This window comes from Gallus gallus, chromosome 1 (genome assembly GCF_016699485.2).
Source record: "Gallus gallus isolate bGalGal1 chromosome 1, bGalGal1.mat.broiler.GRCg7b, whole genome shotgun sequence".
NCBI lineage: Eukaryota > Metazoa > Chordata > Aves > Galliformes > Phasianidae > Gallus > Gallus gallus.
Genome location: NC_052532.1, coordinates 49,284,517 through 49,307,497, shown reverse-complemented (window position 1 = coordinate 49,307,497; position 22,981 = coordinate 49,284,517). Strand labels below are relative to the sequence as shown.

Here is a 22,981-nt window from a genome sequence, read left to right as displayed (position 1 = left end):
AATAAACACAATAAGTCCGTCATCAAGTCTCACTTGTGTGGAGCAGGGGTAGATAATCCTTAACTTCTCTTCTTTGTATGTTTTTTTATTATTATTATTATTTATATTGTCCACACTTAAAACAATCTCTTTCTGCATCTATTCTCAGAGACCATACAGACAAGAAGAGCAAACGACTGCCTTTTTTTTTTTTCTTGAACAAACCTTTGCTATAAAGAAACTGCATCAATATTATATAAATTATATTCACTGGTTTCTCCTACCTGTGCCAGAGGGCATTTCCTCATACCTCCTTGGAAAACTCTGTACCATTTATAAACAACTCTTCTCTCACCATCTTCTACTTTACACCTTTCTCTCTCACACACTCTGGGCGGCTGCCCACAGTGCACAATGCTAGAGAAGTGATACTAGCTTCAGGCTACGCAGCTTCCAAGCTTCCTTTTTCTCAAGCAGCAGTCTTTTAGCCTCACAGAACCAATCCCAAACCCATTGAAATCAACACAGCAACTCCTCCTGACTTTGACAGGCTCTGGCGCACAGCCCAAATCCCCAGACTTTCAGCGTTTCTTGGACATTTTTACTTTTTCACTTGATTGATCGGAACCGGTTGGGATTCGTTCAGTACTTGAGCACTGACTGTTCTAAAATAGCCCTCCTATTCCAAATATCATTCCTTTTCTTATGTTTCATCTTAAACACCTACTGCTACTTAATATATAGAATTGTTCAGACATAAATGTAAGGAACGCTATTTAATAGAAAAGCAAAGCAAAACACTTCGCTGCAGAGTGAGATCTTTGCCAGGAAATTTGCAGCACTATTATTTTTAGCACGTATAAAATTTAAAAAGCAAAACACACACACACACGAAGAAAAAAAAAAACAAAAAACAACCCAAACAAACGGCATTATTTTGAAAACTTAAACCTTTCATCTCAACCAGCAGCTTCTTCAGAATGTTTTATTGCCACACTACAACGTATTTATATTTCATCTCATCATTTCTTCAAATTTGTTAAGGAAAGGTGATATTATACCTGCACAATCCCCTGTTTCTGCTTTTGTTTTGTTGTTGTTGTTTTCTGAGAAATGTTTTTATCCCAATTGCTATTTCTGGTCACATTACTAAATACTAAAACTGCTGAGTTCAACAATTTTTAGTTCTAATTATTGTGATCACCTAACAACTGGCAGCCAAGTCTAGTGAGACACACTGTCTATTTGTTGCTCTTTCTGAAATGAATTCCTCAACACTGGGAAGAGAAAAAGCGTTTTCCTGTGGTTTAAGAAAGTCCAAATTGCATGTCTGAAATCTCTTCTAATAAAAAGAGCAAAGCAATAAGCGGATTATCTCTTTAAACATAGTATAGGAAGGTTGGAGGCCCTGGAGACATTTTCCATAGCCTCTATCTCTGATGCATAGCAACATTATCTTCAAGTAGAGAGGGTCCTATGACCCTGGAGCTCTGTTTTAATTTGATCTTCTTCTTTAAAGAGGTTTCTATGATTCCTCTCAAGTTATGCTACATATTCTTATTTTGGGTTGGTTTTGTTTGGTTGTTATTTTGTTGTTCTTTTTTAATCTGAGATAAAACGGCCTCAGCTTTTTTGATCCGCTGGTTTGATCGCGTTATATGGATATTAAATGTAACCTTTTCCCTACCAGAACTGGAATATGCATCAGCACAAAAGGTAGGCAAGTTCCAGCTGACAGGAGAGAGAAGAGCTTGGGTAGAAAATTCACCTTGAGGGTCTCTCTCCTCACTCCGGTCATTCTAAGTTTGAGAACTGGTCTATCTGCCCGAATAATCTATGAGGGAAAACAAAGCAAAACAAAACTTATATCTTTGTTGGGAAATAATGGCTGGCTGAAACAAAGGCAAACCTATGGATTTTGGTGGGGCAGAGGTACCAAACCTCCTCCCACAGAAATTCAAAATCCCAAACAGTAAGAATGGCCATTGCCAAAAAGAATAGCAAACTGGGGAGATCAGCTTGAACTTCTCTGGGCTGGGACATGGACCCAGAACTGTTTGAATTACGCAGCCCAGCAAGGGAGTTTCCTCAAGTTCCCAGCTTTTCCTTTTCCTTGTTCTGGAGGGGTCATTGCCACTGGGACATCTTGGCAGGCACAGATATTTTATGTCTTCTTCAACTCCATTTTTATCTCTCTTCATGCATCCATCCCTTGCCCAGTACTGCTGATATTGCTGAAGGGAAAGCATTTCTTCCAAGGCACTGATTTGAGTCAGTTGAGTATGGTCACAGCAGGCATCTGTGACTACTTGATGGGATTAGCAGATTATGAGAAAGCATGTTTCACTGTGGGGTTCCTGAGAAAGAAAAAATGGGCAGGTGGATGCTTGGATCTTCGTTAAACTATGCATGAAGGCCTGATGGCTGTGTCAGGAAAGCCATAGGCACAGGATCAGATGGGCTGCTGCAGGTCAAGATTTGAAGATCAGGCCAGCAAGCAGGGAGGTTTCTGGACTGTGATACCACTTACAGAGGACCAAGATTCAAGTATTTCAGCCAGGCCAGGTGAGAAAAACCTGCACAGATTCCATCTGCAGCATTTTTAAGATATGTGTGACAAAAAACAGCTTTTCTTTTGCATCAAAAACAGCTTTGCTGCAAAATAGCTTTGCTGCATAAATACAGACTGAGCCCCCGTGGGATTTGAACAGATGTATTCTGCTGCTAATGAAGGGCAGTCTGGAGGGAGCCCAAGGTTCACGAGTGCCCCATGGCTGTGCCCTGAAGTCACTGTGGCTCTTCGCAGAGAACTGATGGTGTAGAAAGTAGCTCTGTCGTGCAGGAAGATGTCTGATCCACACAGGGTCAGTTTTTCCCTCAGATATTCTCATACAGTGTATCACTGTATTCTTCTAGAGTTTCTTGCTTCTCAGGTGTCTGCAGAATGATGAAAAGGAGAAAAAAGAAATGGAGGAAAATTATTCAAAAGAAGATGAATTAATTCTTAATCAGCAGACACTGACGTTTGTTCTGTGAGAAATGGCTATAAGTGATCTGTTGAAACGGAAGCTGCTGTGCTGAAAAATGTTGCTCCAAAAGAGACGAACGTGACTAATCCAGCCCAAGGGATAAAGATGCCTCCTTTACTTGTCACTCTTTGCCCAAAAAGCTGTCAGACAAGGAGGGGAGGGAAAATTGGACTCAGTAAAAAAATAAATCACTTTGGATTCTGTGAAGGAGGAATTCCCTGACCTCCCCAATCCTGTTTCTTCAACAGTTGAGTCTATTCCTCACAACTGTTCCTTGTGTAGACAAGGCGCTGACAGACTGATATTTTAAGCGCCGCGTGGCACAGGCCTGCTGTAAGCAAGGTTATACAGCGAGTAGTTGGAATGCCAGAGGGTGAATGGAGCCCTACCTACACTAGCTTCTTCTCCGTTGCCACCACCAAAGGGAAATGTTCTACAAAATCTGAGTGCAGACACCTCCATAGCAGGAACAGACACTAGAGGATTAACCCCTCACCACCCAGGCTGGCTGTCAGCGCAGTGCAACAGCTTGCAAAGGCTCTTGTTTCAAGTGCTCTCTGCGCTGTTTCACTTTACGTGCAGCATCCTGCACCGAGGGCTGGCTGTGATCCTCTGCAGCGAGTCTCAGCCACAGTTCAGCAACCCAAGCTTCCTGCTCCAGCCCGAACCCACTGACCTACAAGTTTTGCTCTTAGGAAAACATCCTATTAGGTTCTGACATGGCCAGCTAGAGGATGAGTATCCCAAGTGGCCAGAGCCCAGGATGATGGAGTGGGAAGCTGATCAAGAGGCTTGTCACTGCAGTGAGAAGCATAGTCAAATTAACCTGTGCAGAGAAGGCTATATCCCTTCGAGGGGAACCAAACTCATTCCCGGCTTCTGTGAAACAACCTCAGAGATTAATATAATTCTCCCACCTTTTCCATTTTAAATCATTGTTCGCTGCACAGAGAGCCCAAGGCCTTGGCATTCTCTTCCAATCCTCACAGCTGCTCCTACTGCAGAAGCTCCTTTCCACTCTCCTCACTTGGAGAGGATAAGCCCTGAGGTGGGACACAGCGGTGGGGGTGATGGAGCCCTGCCACTCACACTTCCCCATTTCTGACCAGCATGAAGACTGAACACACTCAGAAGTGTCTGCTCATGGCAGTGAGAGCTCATCCCATCACCTCTCTTTGCTCTCTTCTCCTTTGTTTCTCCCATCTCTTTTTCGATCTTTACCTCTCCCCCGCTGAGACCACAAGAGCCAGACCCACTCGCACGCTCTTGCTTCGTTGCTTTGTTCCCACTCTGTTTTACAAGTCTGCTGGCCCCTAAAGCAGCAATTCAGTGGTGTGGGCCACACACAGGTGATTCAGCACAGCCCAGACAACTCCACGGTAGGAAAAAAGATGTACTGCATCTCCTCATTCAGACCAAATCATTTAGAAGGGGGCAGCTGATAAAGGTATACAGATAAATAATTAGGACAGAGAAGAGGAATCCGGACTTACTGATCTTCCTACCCAATTAGTTCAAAATGCAAGAACACAAGAACAGGGATGCTGTCTCTTCCAGTACATAAGATGCACTGTGGTATAAGACAGCTTATATAAAAGAACCTATTCTTCCCTTCAGTAATCAACTGCAGTAATCAGATACCTGCCACTGCCTCTGCTACCACCGCTTTAAAGGCACAGCACTAACTGCAGGATGCCACTGGTGCTGGAAGCAGAACGCATGCAACTAGCTCTCACATGGAAGAAGGCACTTGATTCTATACCACTGGATTTGTGAAAGTGCTTCACGCTGAAAAATATTGCCCTTCATGAAACAGAGGGATGGTGCCAGCTGAAGCTGGCGCAGGCTCCACACTGCATAGTTGACCTGGAGAACTCTCTGCAGCAGGATATCAGAGGGAGACACAGGAGACGTTTTTCAGAAAAATTTTCCAGTGTTAGAAGAGAGAACATACTTTTTAAGTAGATGAGAGTTCTGGAGGGGAAATGAACAACAAAGATCTGAGGGCAGGAAGGAAGTGTTCCCTGAGGTTTTGTCCCTAGAAACATCTGATACTTGTGCTAAGGGCAGGGTGCAGGGCTGCGTGGGCCTCTAGTCTACATCATATGGCCCCCACAAATGATCCATGCCTGCATATTCCAAGTTGCAGCTACTTTCATTATGAGTGGATTCAGTTCCTTGTCTCTAACTCGTAACTATCAGCCAAGCGAGAAGATCCAAGACATAGCCACACTGCCTTTTCCTGCCTCTGTTCAGACCACCTTACCTTCTTTTACCAGGAAATGGCTCTCAGGTGCTTAATGCCAGCCAGAGTAAAATTGTGTTCCAGGTCTTCCCCTAGTGCACAGATTCCTCTATGCTGGAGGACTTTTTGGCTGCCTAAACAATCTGGAAGGGGCAATAGTGAGGGACAGCATCTGGCCAACTCTCCATGAATGTCTGGGCCATTTAGAGGGAGCAATGCCAAACTTCTCAATACCTTTCAGCAAAGCATCTGCACGAAGCCAGGTCTGCCAGAACCAGTAACACTGAAGGAGCAGGGGTTCTGTCAGAAGCAGGAAGATACACTACATGTGCAGCCCAGCTGGTGAGTGGATGTCACGTCCCATTTTCCTCTTTCAATGGGGCTGGAAGTGGGGAAATAGCAGGCACATTTACTACCTGCTAGGGCCGTGGTGCCTCTGAGTTTTCCAGCGCATAAGGGAATTCTACAAGAACACAGCCCCAGCCTTTACCTTGCCTGGAGGACTCTTTCTGTGTTGTGGGATCTTCGTGTTGTTCTTGAGGACAGAATAGACCTCAACTTGCTGCGAATCCAGGCACTGGAAAGGGAAGAGAGAAAAGGGTAGGGTTCACATAAAATGCTTAGGTTTAAGCACGCCTGATTCCTCATCTCGTGCCTGCCATTTCTGAGGAACCTGACCTCCAAAATTCTGAAGTTCCTGTCTTGCACAAAAATAAAATCATTTTTGCCCTAAAACTTCTACAGTGCAGCTTCATCACCTTCCTTTTTCAGGCTGATAGACACAGGTTATGACATTACCTATCCAATGTAAGGCAGAAGAGAACAATGCCAATGCCCCTGCTTCCCTCCAAATTGTCACAGAATGCAAAAGAAAGACCTCTCTGCCTGTGGTGCACAAAGGGAACCATGGGTAACAGGCAGCAAGCTGCATCTCTCAAGACTGTTTGGGTGCCTAACAGCCAGAGGTTCTTGCACTTGGTTGTTCTGGGCACACAGTGATGAGAAGGGAGGCTAGTCTGGGGTCCTGAAGTACACAGCTGTTGAAAACAGGAAATCCTACAATAGGCATGATTTCTGTTTATTGCCTGGTATTTTTTTTTTTCCAAGCTAGAACTGTCTTTTCTTCTTAGAGTGAGTAAAGAATAATAATAATAATAAAAAAAATCAATGCACTTGCAGGCCCACAGATATATCCGTGGTCCCACACCGATACAGAGAAACACACACACGTTCTACATGTGTATGCACCCGTTGGTCCCCCAGGTAATCATGTCACAAGAGATGCATGTCAGTTTGAGTGATGTTCCAGATCTGCCTGAAGGATCAAACATAACAATCAGGAGGACTTTTCCATGTGTGTTTCAAGGATGACAGCAGGTTGCCAAGGTGGCTGTTTCTCTGGCAACAGGAAGATGGGAGGAGCTCAGCCTTAAGAGGGGCAGATGGTATTAGTGGAGAGACTGTGAAGGGAGCAAGGCCGCCTACAGTACAGCAAAGGGGACCAGCAAAATACAGGGGCTTTCTCCTGGGACTGCCAGTCATCTGACCCCCATCGTTTCATCTGGAGTTCGGCATCTTTCTGGATCATGGCCAGCAGGACTGTGGTTTGAACAGGACAAGATGATAGTGGAGCAGTATTTGGAAATGGGGCTGGGAGCAAGCCCCCATTAGGAAGGGGCCACAGTGAAAGAAGCTTCATGTGGCTCTCCCGTTTCCAGTCCTCCTCCAGAAGAAGTCAAAGTACTTCACTTATCCACGTCTCTCTCCCAAGATCCTACTTGCCTGGAGCACACATTCCCAACTACTTCTGCGTGCACATGCGTGCACAGAAAATCCCATTTCCCTTTCCTCATTTTCAGTTCTCTCTCTGATGCTTGCAGTGAGGACCTTGTCCTGTGTGCTGTGCTCCCAACAGCCTGGCTCTGCGTCCCATTGACATGACGGGCAGCCTTTTTCATTGCTCTAGTCCAAAGCCACTCGTGAGCAAGAGGTATCCTTTTAGTGCTTCAACTCCAAAGAGGTTCCCTCTTTCTGCAAACCCTCCTTCCCACGGAGGCTCCCGACAACGCTTTGCTGGCCAGTTGGAAGGCTAGTGTCTCCAGCTGCCATTTGCAAATCAATTACTTGTACACGGTCACTGAGCACCTGCTGTTGTCGCAGTGGTAGCACACAGGCCTCTCCTCCCTGCTGGCAGATGCCTTCTCAAAAAGCTCCTGTGCTCTGGAACTCACCTGCGCTGCAGGAGCTCTGTTTGCTGCTGAAAAAAAAGGCTTGTTTGAAGTGCAAAGCAGGAGAAGCAAGGCCCTTGGATTGATATTTCCAAGCTGCTCATTAACTAGGCAGCTAAGCTGGAAGATGGAGGGAAATACAGGCTTTGGTCTGGGTGGTGCGATGACCTCCTCTGGGGCTGCAGGAGGGTGAAGAGGCCTTGTAGTGCTTGGCAGTGTAGTGGAACAAAGCAGGTGTCCAGCTGCCCCACTACAGGGACTTTGTACTAGCTCAAGCTGCTTTTCACTGCATACACTCTCCCTTAGGGACCATAAGGTGACACCTGGAAGAGATGGTGGGGAGCGTGTTTGCTCCTAGCGATGTGCAGCAGAATGGCTTTGCAGAAGGTATGCTGGGAGCCCTTCTGTGCCAGGGGCAAGCCTTGCTGCCAGGGAAGATAGCACAGACCATTTAACAAGCTGCATCAGCCAGCTCCAAGCCCTTGCCTGTATGTCCAGTCCTGCTGTCTGCTGTGTCTGCTCCAAGCTCCAGGCCCACTGTGGCTCCCTGACTTTTTTCCAGACTTGAACCTTCTGCTTTCCCCCACAGACAGCACATCTGGCACATGCTGGCCTCCTATCCCTTCACCTAATCTCTGATCTCCCTCTTTATCTCATCAGTAGAAGTGACTTTCCATTCAGAAGTGACTTGCCTTAGCTTCCCCCAGAGCTGACCACAGATAGAAATCTGTCCCTCCCTTCCCCAGGAATTAAGCACTATGTGTTCAGCAACCCAGTTGAACACCAACAGTATTTCACAGAGCATGTGTTCCATCCCAGGGCTCACCCTCTCCTCCCCATTACGTTTCCCATAACATCTCAGAGCTCTGCTCTCACCGTGCACTGTGTCTGCTGCAGGAGTTGCTGCCTCATGCCTGAACGAGTCACAGCAGCTGCACTGTGGGGCAGGCTCACACCCCATGGCATACATGACATGATTTTGAGGCTGCCTGCCGCTCTGCCAAAGAGGGCTGAGCTGCCTGCCCTGCACACTGGGCTGGCTGCAAGCCCTACACAGCTGGCGTGCAGCTAATGGGCTATGGGGGAAGGCTGGATGGGCCAGGTCCATAGGGCTCCTGGAAGCGCAGGATCCCAGCCAGCTACCGGGACTGCCTCTGCCTAAGGTTGGCTCTGCTGGCTTACTGCATTAGCCTTAGTGGGGCCTCCTGAACAGAACAACATGATGAAACATGTAATTAAGATGGAGCTAAGGATGCATGACGAGGCCGACTGAGCGAGAAATGGATTTGAATTTTTTTTGTCTCCTTGCAGAAATCATCCACTTCAGCAGGAAGCTACCCAGTCGGATTTTTAAAAGACAGAATTAAAAAGAAATTACTTGATATAAACGAAAAGGTTTATAACCTGCAACATCCTCTACCCAAAGCATTTCTTTTTACCCAGAATAAACACATCACATACAATATATAGTGCTTTCTTTTAAACCTCCATTCCAGAAATTGAAGGGCCACAAAGCAGTGCCCCCCACTCAGCGAAGTGTGAACAAGAAGGGGGCAGGCCTGCCCTTGCCTTCACATCTGCCCCCTATCAGATTTCCATGCCTCTTTGGCAGGGCTTTGCTCCTCTCTGCAGTACATTCTCCAGAGCTCTGCTTTGTTTAGTTTAAATGATTCATGCAGCTGAGCTTACAGGTTTTCCTTGGAGAGACTTTTCCAGCCCTTACAGACCTCACAGTCAGAAAGGTTTCCTAATATTCAGGCAACATCCTTCTCTACTCACTTTCATTTCATTCCTCCTCATTTGTCCCACAGACCATGTGGAAAAAAAATAAATGAAATAAATCATTCCCTTCTTAGCAAAGCAACCCTCCCATGGGAGTTAAAGGAAAAAAAAAAAAAAAGGAATACATTTTAAATGGAACTGGATGGGCTGTAAATGTGATTAGGGGTCATGGCTACTTGAGGTAGTCAAGGTCTGGGCTTGACGTTTCAGGAGAGCCACTCCAATCCTATTACCTATGACACTGCCACTACTGGGCTCAAAGAGTGGCAGCAGACGGTGCTCTCCATTCTGGGGAATGGAGAAAGGAGATGGGCTGCATTCTAAGCAGTGGAAAGGGAAATGCTCCAAAAAAAGTATCCTTTTGCTTTCTTCCTGTCCTCTTCCTCAGACTGCTAGTCAGCCAGCTCAGCACTGCAGTGGTCCATGCCACTGACACCAGCAAAGGTATCACAGCAGAACCTCTAAAAAGTTGTTGGTGGGAGAGTTTCTCTCTCTGCCACTTCTCTGAGTCATCAATCTCCATCTGAGAAAAGCATGTCCTTGAGACACTTTGCACTACAAGCAAGGCTGAGCTCCAGTCTTCCCTTCTGACTTCTGGAGGCCCTTCCACCTCCAGTGCCAAGAGCTGTCTCTGGCCCCATGCTCGCTGCTCAATTATATGCTGCTGGCAGAGGGAAGGGTGCTGCCCACCAGCACAGGGCATGGTGCAAGGCTTTGGCACCGGGAACAGGATGGAGACATGCACAGTCCTGAGGGGAGCTGAACAGGGCAGAGCGCAGAAATGGGGTTGCCAGCCATATAGGTATCACTTCTGTTGAGATGGAAGGTGATTCTGATACTCACGTCATAAACAGGAGAAGGTGGTGGTGGGCTTGCTGAAGGAGGCTGTGTTCCTGTCTGCAGTCTCCTGATATTTAGCTGGTTCTTCTTAGGACACAATATCTGCTCGGGACAAGACACAGAATTAGACATTTGGAAAAAAACCACCATTTCCCCAAGGATGAAATGAATGCCAGTGTCACATCAAAGCCAGCTGCCAACACACCCTCCGAGTACTTGCACAGTATGGAACGATGGCATTCTGCACAATGCAGGCCAGTCACTTTTCTCACCGTTGAGTGAAAGGAAGGAGTCTGACAACTGACACTGAAGCACTGGAAAGTAAAACTGGGCTCTGTCCGTATATAGAAATCAGCTCTACCCCTGACAGAGGGAATAGGTATTTAACAGCACGTACAATGCTGTAGGATAGGGAATAAAGCAGGGCCATATTCAAAGTGCAAGAGGAATTTCAGAGAGTGAATGCAGTGATTTTTGTGAGCTGGGAAGATGTTGCGAATACACAGAGTCTAGAGAAAAGCACCAGGCAGGCACTAATGATGACATATAGTCAGTGATACACTAACAGGCAGGTCCAGCACGGAGTTATGGAGTTGAAGGAAGAAAGTCTTTTCCTCTGAAATGTTGCTCACATCGGATGGCTTCTCCTTGAATATGCTTCATTCATGCACAGGTAAGGGTTAGCACTGCTCAGCAAGCAAAAGAAAGAGGCAGAGAAGGCAGAAAGCTTTGCTAAGTATCTCTGTTTTAATTCAGAAAGAAGTGGGATGATTATATTCACATCACATGAAAACGATGAACTGCTTTCCAGTCCATTAGTAACTAAGGAGGATGCTAAATAGCTTCTCTTAAAGATAAACATTTTTAAACCAGCAGGTCTGAGCAAGCTGTGGTGAGAAATATGGTCTGTGTTCAGCAGGAGGGCAAATGTAATGACTGCATGATCTCTTCAGGCCCCAAGGAGAGCCTGTAGGTCTGAGACTTGCTGGCCTGCCTCAAAGTCTAGAGATGCCAACTGGCAAGCTGTGAAGTGCCTCCCTCCTATCCCCATGGAGATGCTGTCTAGGCAGGCAGAGGTGGGGGCTCATCTCCAGCCTAGTCACTCTGCCTCCAACTCCTTCCCCCTCCATCTGCCTGCCTGCAAGGTAAATCTCACGAGATTTGCAGGTCTGCCAACTGCTGCCACTCTGTGTTCAATCTCACTATCTCTGACTGTGCATGCTGAAGCCTGATGCTCCTTGGAGCCAAAGGTCTGCATCAGCAACATCGCTTTCACATAAAAACACGTGCACAGACCCTGCTGCTGTAATGGCAGAGGGCAGCTTGACAGAGTAAATACGAGTGGATACAATACCTACACAAACATCATTCCCTAAATTCAGTTCTCAAATACATCGGGTCTATTCAAGCCAGCCTTAAGATATCTGAAAGACTGCAAAGGAACATCTGAGAGTAGAAGTAAGGAACAGTAGATTTCACCTGGCCAACAGAGATTCCAGTATTAAAACTTCAAAGTTTATTCCACAGGGCTCCAGACTCATTTAGACCTTTTAGTCCTACTTTCAGCTCTTCTTCTCCTGCTCTACACCTCTTTTATTCCCCACTTGTGGTTTCCCCTTTACCCTCAGTTCTTTCTCACCCAGATGGTTCCAGCCTGTGCTACTGGCCTTCTCAACCAAGGGTCCCTGTGAGCCCAGTCTTAATACCCTCCTCCAGGCTCTTGTGCTTCCTCACTCTGGCTCCCAGTCCCAATTTCCATCCCAAGTCTCCTCATTTCAGCCTCACAGAACCGCTGACATTGGAAGATGCCTCTGGACTTTGTCTAGTCTAATCTGCAGCCTGCTCAGAATCAACTTAGGCAGGCTGCTCAGAATTTTGTCCCTCTTTTTACTCAGTCAGCTGTGACCTCTAGAAAGGCTTCCTTGGGATCCTTGTCCTGACCTTCCCCTTTAACATCACTTCCTAATGTTTGCTCTGCAAAGCATATGCTTAATATTCTAGTCCCCATCCCCTCCACTCTGCAGACTCTTGTTTTCTACAGTACCCAACCTATGGCTCAGGACTGCAGTTGCAGTTTCCTTTCATCAGGTTGTGCCTTTGCACCAGAGTAGTCCCCATCTTGAAAAAGGATTAGAAATGGGGAAAGCCCTGCTCTCCCTCCATACTGGAACTGCAACAGATGCACAAGACACAGGACATGCTGAGTGGAAAGGCAGCCTTGCATGGCATCCCTTAGACAACTGAGCTGCTAAATTGACAAGAGCCACAAACTAAGCATGCACGAACTGCAATTTTCCAAGGACCCATCACAAGGCTACACCTGCTTGAATATTCTCAGGGCCAGCCCACTGCTGGTGTGACTTCTCGCCCCGTGTCAGATCTTTGCTCTATAGCAGAGCATGCCAAAGTCAAAATGGTTATTAGAATTTATTTAATGGACAAATCAATGACTCGCTTTATCTTTTCTGTGATCTTTTCTCTCAGAATGACTGAACTTAGAAAAAGAAAATAAACCTGAGGCAGACACTCAGCACGGAAAATTTCAGCACGGGGAGTTCCAATCCAGCCAAGTTAGAAGCAAGTGAAATAAATTCCTAGAATGGGTCATGTCAGGTATTGCTTTTTATTTGGTAATAACTTGCCTTTCTTTTCCACACTAGCAGAGCTGTTGCGGTGATGCTCAGTGCAGCCAGAAGAGCGGTAAGGGTAATGAGGATTTCTCGCCCATAAGAGGTCTGTGCATACCCTGTACCTGTGGGAAAGAAAGCAAGAGATTCATACTGTGAGCAGAAATTATGCTTCTCCTGTTTTAAACTCTGGCCAAAAGTCCTAGGAAGTTTAAAATATAGAAGCAATACAGAGGTTATAAAGATGCATATATGCTTCTTAACACAGTCTGATTGAACAGATAGTAGGGCACAGCTGGAGGATCATACAAAGGAGATGAGATATGAACAGCTGTGCTTCACGTAGATTAGAGGGAGGTGACATAAATATGGCAGCCAAAAAGGCTGGTAGGTAGTTAGAGGTTGGAAAAGGTCCTGAGTGATAAGGGGAGAAAGATAGATGGTGGAAAGCACCACCTACATGAAAGAGCGAAGTGGGTACTGCAGGTACTGCAGACATCCCCTGACCAGTGTAGCAAAGCTTTTTTGTCGTGGCTCTTCACATTTACCCTAAGTAATTCTTCATATCCAGTATTCAATAATACAAATCTAGCCAATCAGCAGCATGCCCGTTCTTGCCATATTTCTATAGCATTGCTCTGTTCTTGGCCTGAAGGTCTCCCTTGTCTCACTGTGCAGCAGTGGAACAACGGAAACCTTGTAACCACGTGGAAAAAGGGGAGGGATTGGGGCGAGCCCCTAGTCTGACTGTGAGCCCCCAACAGTCAGCACCTAGCCTGTACATCTGATCACAGTGAGCACCATAACCACTTACTTCATTTTCATCCATCTCTGTCACAGTGATAAAGGCCAAACCATGCTGTGTCCTGGACACTGACACTAAAAACACCCTACCCGGTCCCTGTTTAGACCCTGATTTTAAGGCTGGTGCTCCCAAGTGCCTGTGGAGGGTAGATAGAAATTACTGCATATTCATGTTACCACCTGTAAATTGGGAACAATGGCACGGGTAACCTGTGTAAAACATGCTCAACTGTGATGCCATTAAATATTGGGTATTAAGCATTACTCCTATCTGACTTTATAGCTTGCTTGGGTAGAGGAAGAAAAGAGTAAAGATCATATTTTCGTAGTAAAATCCAGCTGATTTTTAACTGTGCACCCTTCCTTTCTGGTTGTTCACTTACCTCTAACAAGGACAAACACTCCCTTTCCCTTTATCTGGATGCCATCCCATTCGACTTTGCAGTAGTATGTGCCAGTAGAAGAGGTGCTTTCAAGCGGCTTTGTTTCGTGACTGTAAGATCTGATGGCAGTCTTATTCTCTTTTCCAGGAGGAATATCTACTTGTTCTTTCTTATTATAGATGGATACTTCCTGGTCCTGTGCATTAATCCAGTAATAGAAGATTGTAAATCTGGTGTATTTCATTGTGTACAGGAAGGTGACTTCACAGGGGATGGATACTTTTTCCTTAAGCAGTGCAACTTGGATTACAGGTTTCTGCTGTACACTGAGATCTCCCCCTGTAAGGGTGATAATTGTTAGCAGTCATCTAACATTACCGTAAGTCAGGAGAAAATTGCTGCCCCAAAGACACGATCAGATGGTGAAAATAAATGTATGCCGAGAAGCATGTCTAGAGCAAGCAGTGTTGGCCCTTGTCAGAAACTGAGTGATGCAGAGCACGTGCCCCTTGTGATCTGCCACATCTCTTAGGTAATTGCTGTGTGATTTGAGATAGCCTGTTGCAATCACAGGCTTCCCCTTTTCCCTTGTGAGCTCCTCTGCACAACGCCAGCGTACAGAAAGACAGGAAATGAAGCAGGAAGTGAACTGATTTTGCACTGGTGTGAGAGACTACTTACAAATTATGAAAAAGAAAAGCAATTTTCTATGAGAAACACTAGCTGGATGTTTTCTGTAACTCTTGAGTTACAATCCTCTGCTCAGGTGTGTACACCTGCACGTGATCACTCTGTGCCAGCAAGAAGATGTTGTGTGCAAGCAGGTGCATCTGTGGAACTGTGTGTCTCTGAAACAAGAGTGAGGAAGGAAATTGCATACTGTGCGTGGGGCCCAGCACTGGGGCCACGAGAAATAAGACACAGCTTAATCACTCCCAACTTTTGCTGCCGTAAATGGGCAGCAAAGCACAAGAGTGGTTGCTAGATGCAGGAACTATTTGTGGAAGACTGCACATCTTAAATATCTACATGTGACAGTATCTCATGCAGAGAGATGGGAGATCATGCCCTTCATGTGCTTCCTCCTTACTTAGGTCTGTTGAAAGCAATCTGTCACTGCAACTCAGTAGGCAATGGTGTAGGGAGTTACAAGAGAGGATGAACAAGCACAGATGGGGAACCACACCAGAGTTTGCTCTCTGTTTTGTAAAATAAAAGGAAAAAAAAAAAAGCTAAGAGTGAGTCTAGTAAAGAGCCTGGGATATAGGATCACTTGGCATCCCAGCCAAATCTGGATTTAACATCAGACTCCGGATCCATTTATTTGGTAGCTGATAGAACACCACAAAAAAGCCCTTTAAGAGGAGGCCTGTGCAAAGCATTGTTGTACTTAAAAAAGGGAAAAGAACTGGAAACTTGCATTCAAGTTTTGTCACAAAACGATGGAGTCAGGATTCTTTCACAGACGTGAAAATAAAAGGGGAAAAATACAGAGAGGTAAAGTAGAGCTTTTCCATTCGTGGTTTTGATGGCACTCTCTGGGGTTCAGCATCTATGAATAGGATCATAACAAGGCATTAAAAAAGTGGTCCCAGAACACAGCCAGGCTTGCTTTCCTGTCATCATGCAGTAATGCTGCATCGGAACAGCAGTATCCACCTCTGTGTGAAGGGACCCAGCATCGGAAGAGGCAACCCTGACAATGCTACTGAATGCAGACTACTAAGGAGAATTGAGGGGTGGAATGACAGAAGGAGGGCACAACCACTGTCCAGAAAAGACTTCAGGGAAGTAACATCAGTTAAAGAAAATTAAGGAAAATCCTCTACAGATGACATAGCCAAGTACAATAGCCTAAGAGTAAGGAAGAGCTTAGGTTACATCATTAGAAAAGGGTTCTTGGCTGTAAAAGCAACTAGGATACAATGAAGTCCCGAGGGACATGGTCTTTGTGAGTGCACAGTCCTGTGTGCACTAGATATAATGTTATGGAAAGAAGGCAACAGAAAATCCTGCAGTCACAGTGGGAGCGATAACCTGAGTAGTCTCTTCTGGGCCTTATTTTCTAAAATAAATCACCATCCTTCTCCTCATCTCTACCCAGCAGAACACACATGAATGCAGTTTTTATACAAGGCACTGTAAAGCATCGCTGTAAAAAAGCAGAGGAGAGATCCATCTTCTTACAGTATCCCAGGAGCCATTAGTTTGAGAGGAACATGCCAGGGAAAAAGCCAAACCATTTTATTTAGGTTATATAACCCTTCTCCCATGTTCCCCCTTTCTTAAGGACTCTCTCTCTGAGCTTTGAAATGCCTAAAAGACAGAAATAGCAGCAGTGTGCAAATTCCTAGAGGGGAGCTCTGGAAATTAGCAAAAGATAGCAGCTGGAAATGCTCTAATATGAACAAACGTGCGAGTAAGCAGAAGGGAAAAAAAAAAAAAAAAAACTTTTTTACCTCCATAGTGAAGCAACCAAAGAAACAGGAAGATGACTTTTAGATTAGAGCCCATGGTAAGGTCAAAAGGCTGTAAGGAAGCAACCAGATATGAAGATCCAGAAGGCAAAAAGAGATTGTATTTCACGAGGTCTTCCTGCGCCGGAAAGGCTGTTTGATCCCCTCCCGTTTGTGCAGGGACAGGCGGGACAGACACACGCTGCCTTTGGCAAGCTGTTCCTGGCACATGCAACCTCTTCTGCTTTTCTGTCAGACTCCTCCCTGCACTGTGGTGCATTTCTCTATACTATTATCACGGTGTTATATCTACCAGCAGGTGTCAAAAGATTAGACTATAAGCTCTTTAACGCACAGAGCTTTGTCTTCCAATGACCATAAAACATCACACGCACTTAAAGCAAACTTTGTCACCTTCTGTAGTGACCAAAGCCCCACGTTGGAATACAGAGAAAAACGTGCTTTGACTGATGCAGCTTGAGGTCATTTGAGGTAAACGTGGTCAAATTCATTCAACAAGTCAACTGATTCTGGAGCAATGGACAAGCTTAAAAGTGGCACATTACCATAATTTTGTAGGAATTTGTTTATACAGTTGTTTTGGAACAGCTATTCCTGACTACCTCACTGCACTGACTATCCAGATTTTGAAATAAGGGCACTTCAAATTCTCCTACTCAAGTGGCTACTGTGCAGTGCCAGAGGGTGTGGGCTCACAGCAGAGGAGCACTATCAAACTAATTCTTTATGTGGCTACTTGGGCATGAGATCACCTGTTTTGCCTTCAAAATGGGAAACAAGTACCTGCACCAGCAGTCAGCACAGAGAAACAGCCCTGCTGCACTCCCTGCTGCCCAACACTTCCCTCCACAGGTTAGGTTACTTCAGAGAAAGGCGCTCGTATTGCAGAAGTGAGAACAACCAGACAGTGCATTCATCCGTAACAGCTGTGATGTTTCAGATTCACACGACGCTGGCTCTGAACCGGCTTCGCACTGCAGGCAAACCTTAAAAAAAATCTATTGTAGGGAAATGTAAGGAGAGCCCTTTGAAGAAGAAAACCCTCTCTTTGTGGGAGGATCCTACTGCCTACACTCACAAAGAGTCTTTGATTTCAATGAAAGCTTGTTTTTAGCTAAGACATCTGCAATGCAACAGCTGAGCGGTGTCTGACTCAAAAAACCCTGGTGTCTGAGAGGTCTTTGCTTCTCTCTAGAGAAGTCCTTTTAGACTTCTTGAGACACATGTGCACTGACCACAAGAAACCACTCTGCTGCAACTTCAAGGGTTCCCACTCACACTGGGTGCTGCACTGTGGCAACTGGTGGGGGATAGCTGTGCTGTCTAAGACCTAGATGAGCCTGTAGATTGTGCATATTCAAAAATCACCCTGTCTGTTGAGTTTGTATGAGCAAGACTTGCTCCAAAACAACCTTCACTTCATAGCATTTTTCCCCTGTTCAACCTGGGACAGGTTCTCAGGAGGAAGGGGTCTTGACACAGGGAGGCTGTGCACAGCTGCGGCTGCTCTATTCCCCTGGGCCCGGGGCCAGCTTCAGTACCTTGAGGAGAGCCCTGACAGATGGGGAGAGGAGCAAGTGGCTTTGTGTGGCTTTGCGAGGCTGGTGCAGCAGCTGCACTCCTCCAGGGAAGGTTTAGCTCAGATTAGCCAAGAGGAACTCCTCTCCCCAAGACACACTGATATGAGCTGCACAGGGCTGGTCTCAGCTGCAAATTGCTCCTCACAGGTCTTAACGCTGAGCAGCAAGGACAATCAAGAGCGGTAACAAGACACTGGGGGCCTACTTGGTATTTCAGATATGTAGGCACAGATCAGGCAGCTGTGGCTCTGGGGGGATGTGGGGTCACAACCATGCTCAACAGCACTGCTCAGGCCTGAATTGCATCTTCAAGATAGCTGGGGGAGGGAGGGAATAGCTACCTTCCTAAGGAAGAGTTCTGCTGAACAGTGAGGGCCTCCTCAGCTCTTATATCACACTCATCCCCATGGTAGCACAGCTTTGCAATTTCCAGCAATGATGTATTTCTAGAGGACAGAACGTGCTGCTCCTGTCAGTGATGTGTTTTAACTGTTATCAGCATTTATCTGCTTCAGGAATTCAGAGTGATAAGTGGATTAAGTGCGGTAGGTTTGTAGGGCTGCTAGGTCAACATCCTCCTTCTGTCCTTTCCCTTCTCTTCCTATAAACAACCCTGTTGCCACTCTAAATGCCAAGTCCTAGAAATACTGCTGTCTGGAATTTTAAGAAATATATAGTTCTGGCATTTCAAAAGAGGTCACATGTAAGACTCTGCTCTAGGATTACTGGCACGGCAGGCCAGAAACACATTCTCTGCTGGAATTTGCTATGGGTAGTGCCTGCTGAAAAGAAATGGTTTTGAAATGACTACCCAGCAACTATTAACAGGGTAGTATTCTGTTTCCAAGAGCCTAAAGGGAGCCTGAATCTTTGAATATTAAATTATAATTCCATTGGTTTGGGGGATTCTGGACTGGAGACATAGATGGGAGGAAAATGAGGGACAGCGGGGGTATTTTATGTTTCTATAACCAGCCTGGAGCAGGACTGATCCTCCTGAAACTCAGGTGGAACAAACCAGGACACCTGTGCCAAAGGAAAAAAATTACAAAGTTCCTAAGGAATGGGCCATTGTAGGACTTGCACCCATACATTACACAGTACGCTGCTGCATGTGAGTTGGTCCCTGCTGCATGAGAAGGGAACTGTTTGTCCCATTCCAGGTTGGTCGGGATCTGTAAGTTTGGTCCTTCCTTTAATGCACCAAAAGTTGACCACTTCCTGAGACCAAATACAGCACTGGGCCAGATGCTAGCAACAATTTCTGCATGTGGCTGGAAAGCATCTATTAATTTCATTCAAGCATTTTCAAAAGCTCATGACAGCGGCCAGCATTCCCAACAGTGAGGAAGAGCACATCATTCTGGCGCTCGCGAGCAACAAGTTTGGGCAAGTGCTGAACCTACCAGAATTGCCTGTTCACAGCTGTGTCCAATGTATACCCAAAAGCAGCGGCACACACACGTGCCCACACATGCCCCCACAGCCAACTCCAGGGAAAGTATTTATTCCAACAAAAAGACTGCTGCTAGCCAAGGCGAAAGCAACGTTGCAGAGACCACAACAAAGCCTCTTTACTGCCGTAGCGTTTAACACCGCAACCAGCCGTAAGAGAAACACCGCCTGGCGCAGAGATGAGCTGCAGCAATTCAACAAGCCTGACTGCAGCGCCTGCCTGAGAGCGTTTCAGAGCATTCCCCAGCACAGCAGCTCTGGATTCGCTGCCTTGTCAGAGACCAGCTCAATCCCCCACCGCTGCAAACCCAGCCAGCGGCAATGCAGACACGCACCTCCGAGGATTCGCAATCTCTTTGACTCCTCTAACCCCGGCCTCTGTGGCTTACAGCTTCCCTCTGGCTGGTGGTAAGAGCGATAGGAGAGCTAGAACAAGCAGGGCTTTACCTCTGCCAGCATTTTACCACCGCTCTGTGTCGAGTGCCTCTCAGCAGGACTGGATGATGCTGAAGAAAAAGCTGCCAATGCCCTCGCTAGATTTCTACCAGTTGAACTGCTCCAGGGAAGAGAACAATCAGCAACTAGAAGGGAAACCAGAAAAAGAAAGGTGTTGACACCACCGTAGGGAAAGGAGGGGGTGCTTTTATGATTCCCTTTCACCAACAAAATGAGTCTGCCTTGCAAATCATTCTGCTTCTGCTCTTTTTCTGTTGCTTTACTGGAAAGAATCCCGGGGACTGAATTATCACCAGGCGCCTGATGCGCTCGTAGGGGCTCTCGCTTCAACCTGGCAGCACTCCCTGCAGCTCCCCTCCACATCCCTCCTTTTGTAGCCTGCATGAGAAGCCGGCGGGCGAGGGGGATTTCACCTCCAAGGAGTCCTTTGACATCTTCCGGGGAAAAAAAAAAAAACAACAAACAACAAATAAATTCCACATGGCTCATACCCAGAGCCCTCCAGGCTGTGGGAAACACGGGTGAGCAGGAGAACGCCTGGATGCCACAGCCCTCGCCCCGGGCGGGAGACAACGATCAGAGTGACCACAAGCGCTGCTCGCAGGTTCCCACCCGCTCCGAGGCAGCTGAATGCTCTGCATTGGAGCAGCGGGGCCAGCACCTGCCTCTCCGGACGCAGCACAGCTCCCTGCACGCCCACAGCCACGCAGGAAAGCCCTGGAGGGCGGCGCCGTTGCCCGTTGCCCGCTGCCCGCGCCCTCACCCACAAGATGGCGCCGTCGCCCCGGCTCGCGCCTCCCTCAGCCCCGCGCCCTGCCCTGTGGTGTCACGGATGCAGGTGCCGCGGCGGGCTCACGCAGGTCGCTGAGGAGGCAGAACGTGCAAAAAGCAGACGTCGTGCTGGTTTCACCCCGTCCTGCCCCGTCCCTTCCACACACAGAGGTGCCGGCAGTGCCCTGGGTGCCCCCTGTCACCGGGAACCACCGCGTTCCCCATCCCAAGCTCTCTGCTCAGCAGCTTCCCAGCCACAGCGCCAGAGAAAACGAGCACAACTAGGATCCATTTAAGGCGAAATTAATGCTAATTAACTGTAACCAACAACTCGCAGTGCAACGTTTACTCAGCATGCTGCAGCTATCACCGTAGCGGTTCGCCCGTGAGGCGAAGGTGAGCAGACGGCGGGATGCGGGAAAGGAAAACGAACCTTACCCCGGGCACCAGCACAGCTGCAGTGCTGGGAGGCCAACCCTGTCCTGCCGCCCCCCCTTCTCACCTCCCTCCCTCACCACTGCAGCCCTGGGAGACCTCAATTCCCCTCACGTGGCTCTTGCTGTTGTCCCAGCCCTGTGTGACTGGAGTGGACCTGGGGGTGGCAGCCCCCTGGCACACGGGGTGAGGTGTGGGGGCCAAACCTCGTTTCAGCCTGGCATGGTTTGTCAGCCGCTCTCGGAAGCCATCCCTCCTACGCTGCGGGCACATTGGAAACTCTTGCCAGCACTGGGGTGGGGGGGGGAAGTTTTATTATGAATGAGATTTCTCAACCTCCAGAGGCCTTCTGACAGCGAGTGTGGGCTCCTGGCTGGGTGCTAGGCAAGAAAACAGAGATGATCTGTACTCTGATTTTTCCTGGGAAAGCTTCTTATGTACTTTCCGCCCCTAGCAAAGCACTACAAAGTGCTATCGGTGATGCCATGGGGCAGGCACAGGGAGGGTTATGTAGAGCAAGGTGATGGGGCAGCCAGTGGCCACAGGACCCGTCCCTGCCAGCCTTGCCAGGTGGCCCTTATGGCTGAGCCAGTTGGCTGTGCCAGGCCCAGCTCCCCAAGCCTTGGCAAGCTGCAGCTTCTGCTTGCCATCAGGTACCTTGCCATGCCCCGCGGTGTGCCTGCAGCTGCACCGCACTCCAAGCTCATTCATTTCCATAAAGTCTCTGTGCTCCCCTGTGCCTAGCCAACATCGTTCCCCACCAGCTCCTTCATTTTTCTTTTTTTCCCTTCCTTTGAGAATCAAAGAATCATAGAATGGCTTGGGTTGGAGGGGATCTCAAAGATCATCTAGTTCTAATGTCTTTTAAAGTCTTCCATTCTTCCTTTCTTTCTTTCTGCTTAGCCAGGGCCCTGTTCTTGCTGCTCTTCCTCTGGCGGCTTTCCAGCCAAGGGACCTGCAGCAATCAACACCACCTCTAAGCCAGCAGCCACCCAGCAGCAAACATGTGCATGCGGTCACAGTCTGCATTGGGTCAGCACTGCTCTCCCCATGTGCAGCAGGCCTCCGCCAGCTCCTGGGAGGATGGCCGGGAAGGGATTAAGTAGCTAAGTATCTCACTGGCAAGTGAAGATGGCTTTCTTTTCTGTTAATTCCTGAGCTTTGCTTTTATCGTGAACTGTGCAGAATACACAGGCTGATGCAGCTGTTCTAGCAAACTCTCCTAGGGTAGAAAAACTTCTTTAAGCCACCAGACCCTATTCTAGCTATCCAAACTAAATAAACCATCCTGGCAAGAGCATTTGCTGGAAGAACCATCTCTTTGCTAGGACTTTTGCCAACATACATAGAATTGTTTTTCATTCTCAGTTTTTACCCACACCTCACTCCAGATTCCCATCCACCATCCACATCCTGAGCTGACGGGACTACAGGACACAGATCTGGCCTAATGCAAGAGGATCATCACCAAGTTTTTTTAAACCCTTCTCAAAATTCCTGCATGCAGTTGGAGACATGCAGATGAGGATACAGTTTAAAAGCATAAAAGCATAACTGCTGACAAAGCTTTTCCCCAGCAGGCACATAAGCATGAAGCACTGAGAGTGTCTGTCTGAGGAGGAAAAGGCAGAGCAGAGAACAACCTCGTGGCCAGGTGGAGCATCAAGCATTCACCTGCTGGGCAGGGGAAGGTCTGAGAAGAAAGTTCTGAACCTCTCTGTGTACTTGGTGGCTGGAGGCTGGCTCTGAGCCCACCTCAGCCCCTCTAGTAGAAGGAGTGTGGCTGCATAGCAAACCCTGCAATGGCAGCTGTAGACCAACAGCGAGGAGGAAGAGAAAATATGAAAGTCTGTGTGGAGAAATAGTATCAGCAAGAACATGTGCATGGAG

At 47.3% G+C, this 22,981-nt stretch overlaps 1 long non-coding RNA gene across 3 annotated transcripts in view; it reads left to right on the top strand.

The window, feature by feature from the left end:
- The window catches only part of LOC121109327, a 33,512-nt gene that overhangs the window by 7,390 nt on the left and 3,141 nt on the right, over positions 1-22,981 (top strand). Inside the window, exons 2-3 of one of the 3 annotated variants that reach the window (XR_005848763.2) lie at positions 1-21,052; positions 22,672-22,981. The exon at positions 1-21,052 is cut by the window's left edge and continues 6,163 nt beyond it. This is a non-coding gene — a long non-coding RNA (uncharacterized LOC121109327). The other 2 variants (XR_006932666.1, XR_005848758.2) reach the window with 2 other exon arrangements.